The 12,384-nt window shown below is 33.0% G+C and overlaps 1 long non-coding RNA gene across 1 annotated transcript in view; it reads right to left on the reverse strand.

Annotated features, from left to right (window-relative positions):
• Window positions 1-4,084: 4,084 nt before the first annotated feature.
• Window positions 4,085-12,384, reverse strand: part of LOC128929163 (uncharacterized) — a 208,798-nt gene continuing 200,498 nt past the window's right edge. Inside the window, exon 4 of the long non-coding RNA XR_013522909.1 lies at window positions 4,085-4,192. This is a non-coding gene — a long non-coding RNA (uncharacterized LOC128929163). The remainder of the gene's footprint in view (window positions 4,193-12,384) is intronic.

Genomic DNA, 12,384 nt, shown 5'->3' on the forward strand with positions numbered 1-12,384 from the left:
TTATTATAGAGCTGGATATTTCTATCAATCAAAGTCTGAATCCTTGTCTGGAGCCATCCTCTGGGACTTTCTTGAGACAAATAATTGAGTCACAGTGAAAATGAGAGCACTAGTACTCTCCTCCAATGATTTCTCTTTCAAAATGTTCTCTGAAGACTTAATTTTTTTCTAGCTCCATGTCCATTGGAGCTTAGTCAAATTTGTTGTGATATCTACCATTTCAATAACACTGACTGAGTTAATGCACAAATGAATGGAATTTACATTTTATATGGCTATACATTTTATATATTTCACTTTTATTAGTGCTAACATAAGATGTAATCAATCCTTTGTCAAACCATCCATTTGGATTTGAGGTCACTACATTTTTAGGTTAATTTTTCCAGTACACCTAAAGGAAGTTAACTTATTGATAATTTTGCCCTTTTTATTTTAGCTTTTTGAAACAACACATGCTCTAATCTGTTCATTGTATTGTTCCCCAAATTGGTCTGCATGTCCAGATGTGAAGGATGATATCCCAATGATATATGATACTGCAGATATGTTTAATGCTAACAAAAATGGACATATAAATGCTTTTACTCTATCAGGATGTTAAGACTGTCACAAAGCCTTCACTTATTTTGTAGTTTTTGATAAATGAAGTCCAGGAAAAAGTTTTGAAACCATAAGCAATATACATTGACAAGCTGAATCAAGGATGGTAGAAAATTTTATTATTTGCAAGCATTCATTTTGACCATGGTTTTCTTTTGCAGGTACCTAAAAAATTCAGTATTTATCCCAAATGTTGGCAAGATTCTAAACTCTGAGCATGAGGAACAAATGCTTGAAAAGAACATAAAAGTAAAACAATATGGGTGATAATATTGACCTGAACAATATCGGTGATAACATTGGCCTGATCATGCTTTGGTGATGTTGGGAAGACAGTAGCTCTCAATAAATATTTGAAATATTGAAATTGGAAACAAGAAAAAATATCTTATTGTTTTGTTTAAATTTGGAGATGACATCTCCCTGTGTTGCTTGGGCTAGCCTCAAATTCCTGCGCTCAACAGATTCACCTTCCTCAACCTCCCATATAGCTTAGATTGCAAGTGAACATTGCCATAACCAGATTGACATCTTAAATATTTGAAGACAGTATTTCCCAAAATCTATAGATGGAAAAATCTAAAAGAGAATTTTCCAGACTATAGTTTTATGAGCCCCACTCGAGTCCTTTCTTGGGAACTGCAGTCAGGGAGGTCTACACTTTTTATTGAGGTTATCTGGAAAGTTTCTGTGACCTCCAGATTGAGAAACAGTGTCCACGTTAAGTTATACTAGGAGAGTCCCTCAAGTCAGATACTTTGAGAGGAAAGTTAATAGCTGTGGAGCTGCTCTAATTGAGCTGAGTGTGGCAGTCAGAGTATGTTCTGCTCAACCTGTTTCTTCAGTTCATGGTGCCCTCACCTAGTCCTTACGGATCCTTAAGCCACACTTGGTAAAGTACTACTCACCTCCCTCAATTATTCTATACTTAGGTGCCATTACAATACGTGCAAAACTGCTTTAGGCAAAGGAGGTAGAAAAGTGATCAATACTAAAATTATCCATATATATATATATATATATATATATATATATATAACTAGTGTGTCAGATGGTGACTTGTGTTAGGGAGAAAAACAAATCAGGAAGAGAAATTTGGAATTTTGGAAATGAAAGAGTGCACGGCAAATAGGTTACACTGTGTAGTGTCTTCAAAATGCTTTTATTTTCTCAACTAATTAGAGAGAAAGGTCATCAGCTGAAAATGATGGATGGGGGTTATTGCTGGAAGTTTTGGAAGAGAGGAGAAATTAGAAGGCATCATCTAGGAGAACAGGAGAGAAAGAGAATGGTCACCGGTCAGCATAAAAGCACATTTGAGGTCAGTGACCATAGATTTCAAGTGCAGCCAGTCAGTATTGTTTCCTAGTCATGTCAGGGTTGCAGTCTCTTAATATGGAAAGAATTAGATTTTATGAGTATTGTCATCTTGCCAGGGGATTGAAAAAATAATAACTTAGAGTGAAGTGTAACAAAATGATTATAATCAATGTTTGTTGGGATTCTAGCTGGAGATAGTGTGTGTAACAGGGATGTTCACTGTACAAATAAGTATAGACTTCTCGTTTCTCTGAAGTTTGTAAGCACAGATGTTTCTGAAATGCTTCTTCGTCTTCTTTTTTTTTTTTTTTTTTTTTTTGAGACGGAGTTTTGCTCTTGTTACCCAGGCTGGAGTGCAATGGTGTGATCTCGGCTCACTGCAACCTCCGCCTCTTGGGTTCAGGCTATTCTCCTGCCTCAGCCTCCCGAGTAGCTGGGATTACAGGCACGCACCACTGTGCCCAGCTAATTTTTTGTATTTTTAGTAGAGACGGGGTTTCACCGTGTTGACCAGGATGGTCTCGATCTCTTGACCTCGTAATCCACCCTCCTCGGCTTCCCAAAGTGCTGGGATTACAGGCTTGAGCCACCGCGCCCGGCCTTTTTTTTTTTTTTCTGAGATGGAGTTTCGCTGGTTACCCAGGCTGGAGTGCAATGGCACAATCTCGGCTCACCGCAACCTCTGCCTCCTGGGTTCAAGCCTCAGCCTCCAGAGTAGCTGGGATTCCAGGCATGCGCCACCATGCCTAGCTAATTTTTGTATTTTTAGTAGAGACGGGGTTTCACCATGTTGACCATGATGGTCTTGATTTATTAACCTCTTGATCACCCGCCTTGGCCTCCCAAAGTGCTGGGATTACAGGTGTGAGCCACCGCGCCCAGCCTGATATGCTTCTTTTACTCATTTTCTTAGGAGAAAAGTAACAATTTTTTTCTCTAAAGTGTAGAATGTCATATCTGCTTTGTTCCTTCATAATACTCTGAATAAACCTCTATCAATACAATCACAGCATCATTTTAATTAATTGTCCCTGTGCGTGTCTCCCCGACCCCAATAACCTGTCAAAGTCAAAAAAGGCAAAGCCGTTATCTTCTTCCTCAGGCACAGAGCCTGGTACATAAGGGCTCAATCATAAAATATTTTGATATTACTTGTTTTAAACAATATCGCCATCTTCTAAACCTGGTAATATCGCATTATGTGTTTCAAAATTACATTATGCTTAATAATGTAATTACTTTCTGACATTTACCTATGAACTAGATGAAATTTATGGATTGAAAACAAACTTACCAGGAAATGCTAATTTTACATATTTCTTCTTTAATATCTGTCCAACTAAGTAATATTTTGGTTATCTTTTTAGGTTGCTTTTTCAAAATTTTGTGTCAAGGGAAATAAATAACAAAATTTTTGTAACTTAAGAAGAGAATATTTACTATAGGCAATGGTTATACATCATAAGAATTAATGAACAGAATATAAAGTATAGTTACGTTTTTTTTTTCCAATTTAAAAGCCATCAGAACTCAAGCTAGTTTCTTGACCTTATATGAAAAGGGAGTTCTTTCCTTTCTTCATCTCACTACTTTTCATTTTTGTATTACTTTCTCAGCATATAAAGTACGTATTGTTTTGTTTTTACGTAATTTTTCACTGTCTATGGCCTAGATAGGCTGTCCTTTTTATTTTTGGCTTTATTATTCTAAATAACAGAATTCCATAATCCAGATTATTTTTTATCAACAAAGCTCCAAGTTTCAATGACTCCTCATTTGTTGAGATTTCCATATCTCAGTGAATGAGCTGGGAAATGTGTCAAGGCATGTGGGTTGATGTTATCAAAAGAAATTATGACTTCTTTTGAGAAATGATTATTCAGATCTTCTGCCCATTGCTTGATCTGGGGGATAGGGGGAGGTGAGGATGGTTAATGGGTACAAAAAATTTTTAAAAAATGAATAAGACCTAGTATTTGATAGCACAATACAGTGACTATTGTCAGTAATAATTGTACATTTTAAAATAATTTAGAGTGTAATGGGATTGTCTGTAACTCGAAGGAGAACTGTGAAAACAACTTATATATCCCACAATTATATGCACTTAATTACCCACAAAATTTAAAAATAATAATTAAAAAAGACATTATGATTGAGAGAGGCTTTAAGTGACATGTTGATAATGCTTTCAAATGATAATGCATCATTGGCTGACAAATATTACTCCACAGCTACCTCTGAATATACTTGTTGCATCTCCAAATTACTGCAAAAAATAAAATGAGAGATGTTACTATAAAAAGTTCTGGAGACATAATTAAACATGGAGCATCACAAATCATTTATCATAAGTGCACTATTTCATTTACTAAATCTACTATGTATCAGCCACTCTGCAAGTTACCTTTCACATATTTTATTTTTATTTACAGTAGGATTTGCTCTACTTAAGTCTTTGTTTACAGAATTTAATGAGCTGAGGTGGGGCTAAGAGCACTGGGCATGAAATAAATAACAGATACAATAGCTGGCCTCAATAAATGTAGTTTTGATAATTCAATCGAATGTTATGATACAGATTCCTGAAAAGATAAGATGATAAAGCAATAGAAGACAAATGCTAAATTCAATTATACACCCTTTTATTGCCCTGTGATTAATATAAGTCTCCACCAATGGCGTTCCTAATCATGGCTATACTTGTGCTGAAGAGATGGAAAGGATGTTCTAAATGGAGAAATTGAGCAGAGACAAAAGCATGGAGGTGGGGCTGAATGTTTTATACAGCAGTTTAACACAGCGTTGAAGACATCATTGTAATCAAACTATTTTCATAAATCTACTGAGTTCTTGGTAGAAAGTTTCAGATGGAAGTTACAATAGCAAAAGTGCAAATAAACAAAGGAGAATATGACAGCAATCTTTTTAACCATCTGCACTTCTTTTGTAACTAAAATAAAAGACCTTGTAAAACAATTGCTTTTGTAAATTTTAAACCTGAAGAAATACCACATGAATGAGTATCCATATAATGCGGGTTCTAATGATGAAGGCTAAAACCTAGATGGACTTAATTTATTAATTTCTGTGATTAAATTATCAGGAACACTGAATTGAATTTACAATTAGTGTTTTATTTCAAATAGTGCAATATTGAATAATGAGTTTAATCTCACATTTCTTGCAGTGTGGGTGCATATGTGATCAATTTAATGGCAAAATTCAAATAACTGTTGAATTTGTAAAAAAATATCAACATGCTAATTGCCCTAATTTTGACATCTATTAGGCATACCCATTTTTGGAATAATAGTCTTCATAATTTTGTGTGATGATTACAATTGTCAGAAATAAATACAGTACTCGAAAATTATGCATCCTTTGCTTCTAATTTAGTCTTTTATCTGAAACCTTTTTTTATAGACTAAAGAGAAGCATGCTTTCTTTGTCATTTTAAATATATGTTGCTTATGATGGATCTGTGATTATCTATAGATAGATCATTTGACTGCCAGAAATAAATGCTAGAGAAACACATGCTAGAATTTTGCTTTAGTCTTTAATGAGTAGCCTCTCTCCTAAACCTAAGATAAGCATGTTTTCTTTACAATTTTAAATATATATTGCAGAGGATGAGTCTGAGATCATTTATAGATTTTTTTGTTTGTGTTCTGAAGCATAGAAGAGTTAGCTTTTCTTTGAATCCTGAGAATTATTACTGGAAACATTTCTGAATATTAACTAGAATATTTTATTCCTAACTTCATCTTCATGGGAAATTAAAGTGATAAGAAATATAAGCAAGAGATGGCATGGGACATAAGAGTATAACAACAGGGATTTATGTGCAAATTTGCCTTTTTTAAAAAAGAGAATGTAGGAGATAGAAGATAAATAATTATTAAAATGTATTTCCACTTGTAAAGTTGTTCTGCATTGGGAAACAGTGTCTGGAAGTACCATCCTACTTATTAAAATAATCTTTAATAAGCACTTTAGAAGTAATTAAACCAATAAGTGAGTATTTCTAGAATGAAAACATGGCCAATAAATATCATTTTAAAAATGACTGCTACTGCTGTCTGTCTGTTAGAAAAAAACATTTATTAAGTCATATATCACAATAAGAAATATACTTTGAGAAAATAGTCTTTGTTTCTGATACAACAGTATTTTACTAAAAATGTGTTTGCATATTGAAGGTGTTTTTGTTTGTTTGTTTTCTGTTTTGTTTTGTTTTTTGTTTTCCAAAGCACTGCTTATACCCAGGTCAAGACCCTAGGGTAAGGATTTCATAGCAAACCTGTCTGTCATTTTTAGTTTAAATTACTTGAATACAAAAAAAAAAAAGAAGAAGAAGTAGTAAGTGTTTTAGAAGCTAGGTTTAAAATATCTAGTCCTGAGTGTAAACTGGGAGAAAAGGGGTCGTCGGAGAATGATGCTCCTTATTGTATAAGAGGTAACCCGGGCATTTGTAACCAGTCTATGGCTCTATAATACCAATGAATTATAATCAGTGTATTTATTTTCACTGAAACTAGTCAAGTAGTGATTTAAAAATGGAAATATTTATGGTATTATGTGGCTCAAAGGAGTTAAAATACCTGTTTTTGTAGCATACTATGTTATCAATGAGCAAATTATATAAATAAAGCCTGTCAAAATATGATACTAAAAAAATGTATGATGTCAAAATAAATGACGCTAGTATCAAACTATGCACTTTCTTTACTTGCAGTATTTGCAGAAATTTATTTAAGAAGCAAAGAACAATAAAACTGTGCCAAAGTATTGCTTGTATAATTGTGTGCTCAACATCCCTGCCAACACAGGCACTCAGAAAGATGCCTTTATGTTTGAGATGCCATAGTTTTATGTTAATACCATAGTGGCTATGCGTGTTGAAAAAAGATTTTCAGGACTAGCAGTAAGCCATTTACAGGCCTTGGATTTTGTCAGTTTTCAGAGTATGAGGGAATCTTGAATTCCAGTATTTCTGCCCACATTCAGCTTCCTGATAAATACCCTCCTCTCTCCACTCCCAGCCGTGGGTAAGCAGTATAGGGTAGCACAGCAAGCACTCTCTATACCCTGACAGCTCTAAATATGTCAAGAAAACAACATACTAATATTGAAAAGACATCTGCACTCACATGCATACTGCAGCACAATTCACAATAGCCAAAATATGGAATAAACCTAAATGCTCATTAAGAGATGAATAACAAAAATATGGTATATATGCACAAAGGATTATTATTAAGCGATAAAAAAGACTGAAACCCTGTCATTTGCAGCAATATGGATGAAAATGGAAGCAATAATCAGATATTACATTTATACTAATCTGATTAGCAAATGTCTATTGAGCACTTGCTCTGTATCAAGTCCTATACTAATCTTTTGTGGTAGATAAATGAATAAGACATAATTCTACTTTCAAGGAGCAATCTGAGTTTGGATAAGTTAACATATAAATAAACCACAATGAAGTGATGAAAGTAAAACAAGAAACAAGAATATATGTCTTAAGAAGGCTGCAGTAATTATTTGTACCTGGGATGGAAGAGCACTTTCAGGAAGGTATAGTGGAAGAAGTTTTACATCATCTGAGATTTGGAAAAATAATAACAGTTTTCCAGGCAGACAGAGATAAAAAGGACATTTCTTGGTAAGGAGTCATATTTGCAAATGTACATTCTGTAAACTACTAACATCTGCTGAATGCTAAGTGAAGAGAGAGAAGAGAGAAAAGAGAGAGAGAGAGAGATCTATATATGTAATTCTGAATGATATATATACATGTAGATATTATTGAGGTATATCAAGATAGGATAATATAGGGAGTAGAGCAGTGTATCAAAAAAGACAAACCAGTGAATTCTCTTTGGGTTTAAAAAAATAACAAAAACCTGAAAATGGGTTGTATCAATCACAATCAGGGCAGAAAACAAATGATACACCCAAATTAGACAATTCACGGGTGTTAGTATCAAAAAAACTATTTTTCAAAGGTGTATGAACAAGGAAGGAAAACCATAAGGGCTATTCACTACATCAGGGCCGTATCAGCATGAGGTAGGCATCTTTTCAGCTCCTATGGGTTAGGAGGAAGCAGTTATCTGTATGGAGATTTAGGTCTGTGAGTAGAAGGATTGTAGTCCTTGACCATAGAAATATAGCTTCCTGAGGATACCCAACAGGGGAGGAAGCTGTGGGAATAAATAAACGGACATTGTTATTTTCACTTCGTTCTATCTACTGTCATTTCTTTCCATTGGTCAAACCAAACAGAAACCAGAAGCCTGCCAGTGATTAGTGTCATCCACCCTAGGCACTGAGCAGAGCAGAAAAGGATAGAAATTTTATCTGAAAAGATAAGTAGAAGATATTCAGTCCAGGGCTCAACTTCTGCCTTTAGGATTTATTGCATTCACTGAAAATGAAAATTGCCCAATCATCTGATTTTTCTAGAAATATATTAATAATAAGTTCATAAAGTACTAGATATATTATATGGATATATTTTTATATGCCATAAAATATCATTGTACCTGTACATTTCTTTATTAAATTATCACAGAAGCAAAAAAAAATAATTGAAACTCTCACAGTGTTTCATGGACTCAACTTTGGAATAAGCTCATTCTATTCTTATGACCCGATTATTAGGCCCCTTTTAAATTGCAAGGCACCAGATTTTCTATAAATAGACCATTTCTTACTACTTAGATAAACAGCAATCATTACTGGCATAGTTATAAGTTTTACAGGAATATGAAACATGAAATGTTAAGAAAATATTGTGAAATTTCTTTAGTAATAACCTCATGTATATCATGAATATTATATTTTGTATGCTATAGACACAGCAGTATCAAAAACTGTATGAGACTTGTATTCACATGTTATCAGTTACTTAGTGTCATAAGTACTTCGGTGACATAATATGAGAAAGCAAAGCAATCATTTGTCAGAAGTTATATGATCTAGAAAGCCTTTGGTATAAAAATTCAATTTCACAAGATGACTATGGGCACAAATATTAGAAATCTTTTCTATGCACCTGAGTTCTGATAGAAATAATTCATCCATGAAAGTAATTTGGTCATTTTTTGAATCCAGGTTATGATAATTGTCATGAATTATTATGGGTTATCTACTAAAGTTGATTTGAACAAAAGCTACACACCCTAGGAAATATATGAGTCCCATACTGTAAGTAATTTTTAAGGAGCTCATCTTTCTTTGTATTGTTGCTAATAGCCATCATTAATAATAATAAAGGAAATATATTCAAAAATACATTTATTTTTAATATTTAAATAAGCTGTTTTTAAGCTTTAAAGTATGTAGGTATTGGACCAGGGACCATTCTGTAGAGAGAACTTAAGAGAGAGAAGCTCAGCTTTCTAGATGTAAAAAGGACAAAATGCTTAGAACTGTCATAGAATCACTAAATTCCCAAAGTTTTCTGGTTCTCTAGTAATATGATATGTATAAAAATATTTGAATTACTAGATTTCTTTCACCATAGACAAACTCAGTAATAAACCTCCTAATTCTTGAATTAAGAAGAAACAGTTTGGTGTAATGGGGCATGTTTTGACCTGAGAGTCAGGGAGACATAATCTCATTTTTGTAAACATCAGGTGGTTCAACTTCAAAGTGTCTCAAAATCTTATGGGAACAACAACCCAAGTATCAGTCAATGTATAAGTAAATTAAAATTATACGGTATATATACACAGTTGAATACTATTAATATTCAACCTTAAATGCTGTCATTTGCAACAACATAAAGATACCTAGAGGACATTATATTAAGTAAAAAAAGCCAGGCCCAGAGAGACAAATACCATCTGATTTCATATGTGGAATCTAAAACTATCAAACCCACAGAAGTAGAGAGTAGAATGGTGGTTAATAGAGGGTGGAGGTGGGGGTAGATGGGGACAGAGGGGATCTCGGTCACCAGGTACAAAGTTACATTGAGGAGGAATAAGTTCTGGTATTCTATGGCACAGCAAAGGGATTTTGTTAAGAAAAATTTATTAAATTTTTCAAAACAGCTAAAAGAGAGGATTTTAAATGTTATTACCACAAAGAAATGTTAAATACTTGAGAAAATGGATATGTTAATTCAGATTTGATCATTCTACAAGATATATACATGTATCAAAATACCACTTGGAATGCTACAAATATATACAATATTATTTGTCAATTAAAAATAAACTTTGTAGAAAACTATTAAAAAAAGACAATGTTACAGACCTTTTGGGGCCTCTGGTCTGTCAAGAATGTGTGCTAATTAATCTATAATATCTAACAGTCTAGCCCTAGATATCATGTGACCATCTTATAAAGACACCCCTATACATCTATGTGTAAATCTTTTTTGTTCTTTAAGAAAATATATTTTTCATGGAAATTTTAAAAAAACATTGTAGATTAAAATTTGCCTTTTATAAAGGAATTTCAGTACTATATTTGATGCTAGAAACCAATCAAATATATATATTTTCTCACTTCTTTGTATGATATCCTCCCACAATTCAGCAAGCCCAACCACATATCCTAACTTAGATCATCTTTTTTCCAACTTCCAATTGTACTTCACCATATGGTGCTTTTCATTCAACAACTACTACCATTGCACTTTTATTTTTTTTTAATTAGTTAATTTCCAGTATCCATAGATGTTTACTCCAATTAGCAATTACATATCTTAACTGTAAACATATGAAAGCACAGTAAACAGTTTGCATCCATAATTTACTATGTGATCCCTAATATGAATTGTTAGGCAATTTAATGAGATGGGGAGGTAATTCAGGTGTGATTATCCTCCTTTTTCTGATATGGAAAAGCTTTCTCTGATATCACAATGCTGGCTAAAGGAAATCCAACTCTCACACTTATTTTGATTTTGATTATTACATTGTATCCTTATTATTTCCATTAAATTTTACTATTTTGTGTGGAAATAATTTTAAAAGTTGGTGAAGTCATTCTGACACAAGGATGGAAGTCATTTTATATAAATGCAAAATATCTAATATAAGTAAAATGCATGCATTAAATCCTAATCTTGTACCACATACTGTTTTAAAAGCTTTATATTTATTATCATATCTAATACTTATAATAACTCTATAAAGTAGATATTATCACTACATTTATTCACTGATTTGGAAATATTTCAAAAGTTAAAGCACTTTGGAATGATTACATGTATTCTAAATGGCAAGCCCAAAATAATAAGGAATAAGAAAATAAGGCTATTTAAATTCCTTCTATATCTTTAAGATAATTATACATTATAAATCATAGAAATGTACAGTGTTAAAATTATTTTAATTATCTTAGGGACTCAGTATTTGTCTATGTACTATTAAATTATAAAATTTGTCAATACAAAGGCATTTTTTATTTTTTAACAAAGAAAATATTACTTTGCTATCAGTATCTTTAGAGATATTAAAATAAGAAGTATGTGGGCTTTCTAATCCTTATGATTGTGTCCCATTGATACTTAGGTATTTTAACTTTAATATATACTCCTGAAAGTGACTGAGTCATGTAAGATACATTAAATTATAATATTAAAGAAAAGATTGTCAATAATCGTCACTTGTGACTTACTTCTTTTTAAAATTTAGGATTACAAAGAAAATAGTCCACATTTGGGATGGTTATAGAACTAGCAATGTAAGCAAGGATCCAGATTTCTGGATACTTGTACAACAGAAACACCATTTAAAGATTAAGTTTTGTTGAACACCTCCCAGTACGGCACTTCAGAATTCATCAGTGTTAAAGAGAAAGGAGATTTGAGATTTGAATGCACTTTGGCTGCTTTAGTATATTCTCAAACTGTTTTCATATACTAGAAGTTCATGACTCATGAATACAACCAATTATCATTGCTTTCAATATTGCCTCTTTAGATTAAACCCTCATTTATAGCCTGGAATACAGTAATAGACTTCTAAAAGTCTTCCTGCTTCACCACTTGATCTTCTTTAGTAAGTATTTTAAACTTCACCCAGATGCATACAATTTAAATTAAATTATGTTCAAAATTATCCAAAGACTCCCCTTCAGAATGAATGATTTCATGTCTGTCCCTTGATTTCACTCTGTACCACTCCTTTTCTGAACAGTCACACAAACCTTTCTGAAATTCAAATTAGGCACAGTCCAGTCTTCTTTCTGAGCAATTTATATGACTGGAATATGTTTCCTTGAATAGTCACATAGGTTCTTTGCAATTCTATTTTTATCTCCTCAAACACCTCTCTCGGTGGGACTACCTCTCTAACTCTTCTTCTGAGATCACTTCTTTTTCCAGCTACTAGAAATGCTGTGACTCCATACCCTTGCTATGGCAGTGCAATGCCGTTAAGTGGTAGTCACTGTGTTTATTTTCACTGGAATAAGTCAAGTAATGAT

This window comes from Callithrix jacchus, chromosome 10 (assembly GCF_049354715.1).
Source record: "Callithrix jacchus isolate 240 chromosome 10, calJac240_pri, whole genome shotgun sequence".
In the NCBI taxonomy this organism is placed as follows: Eukaryota; Metazoa; Chordata; class Mammalia; order Primates; family Cebidae; genus Callithrix; species Callithrix jacchus.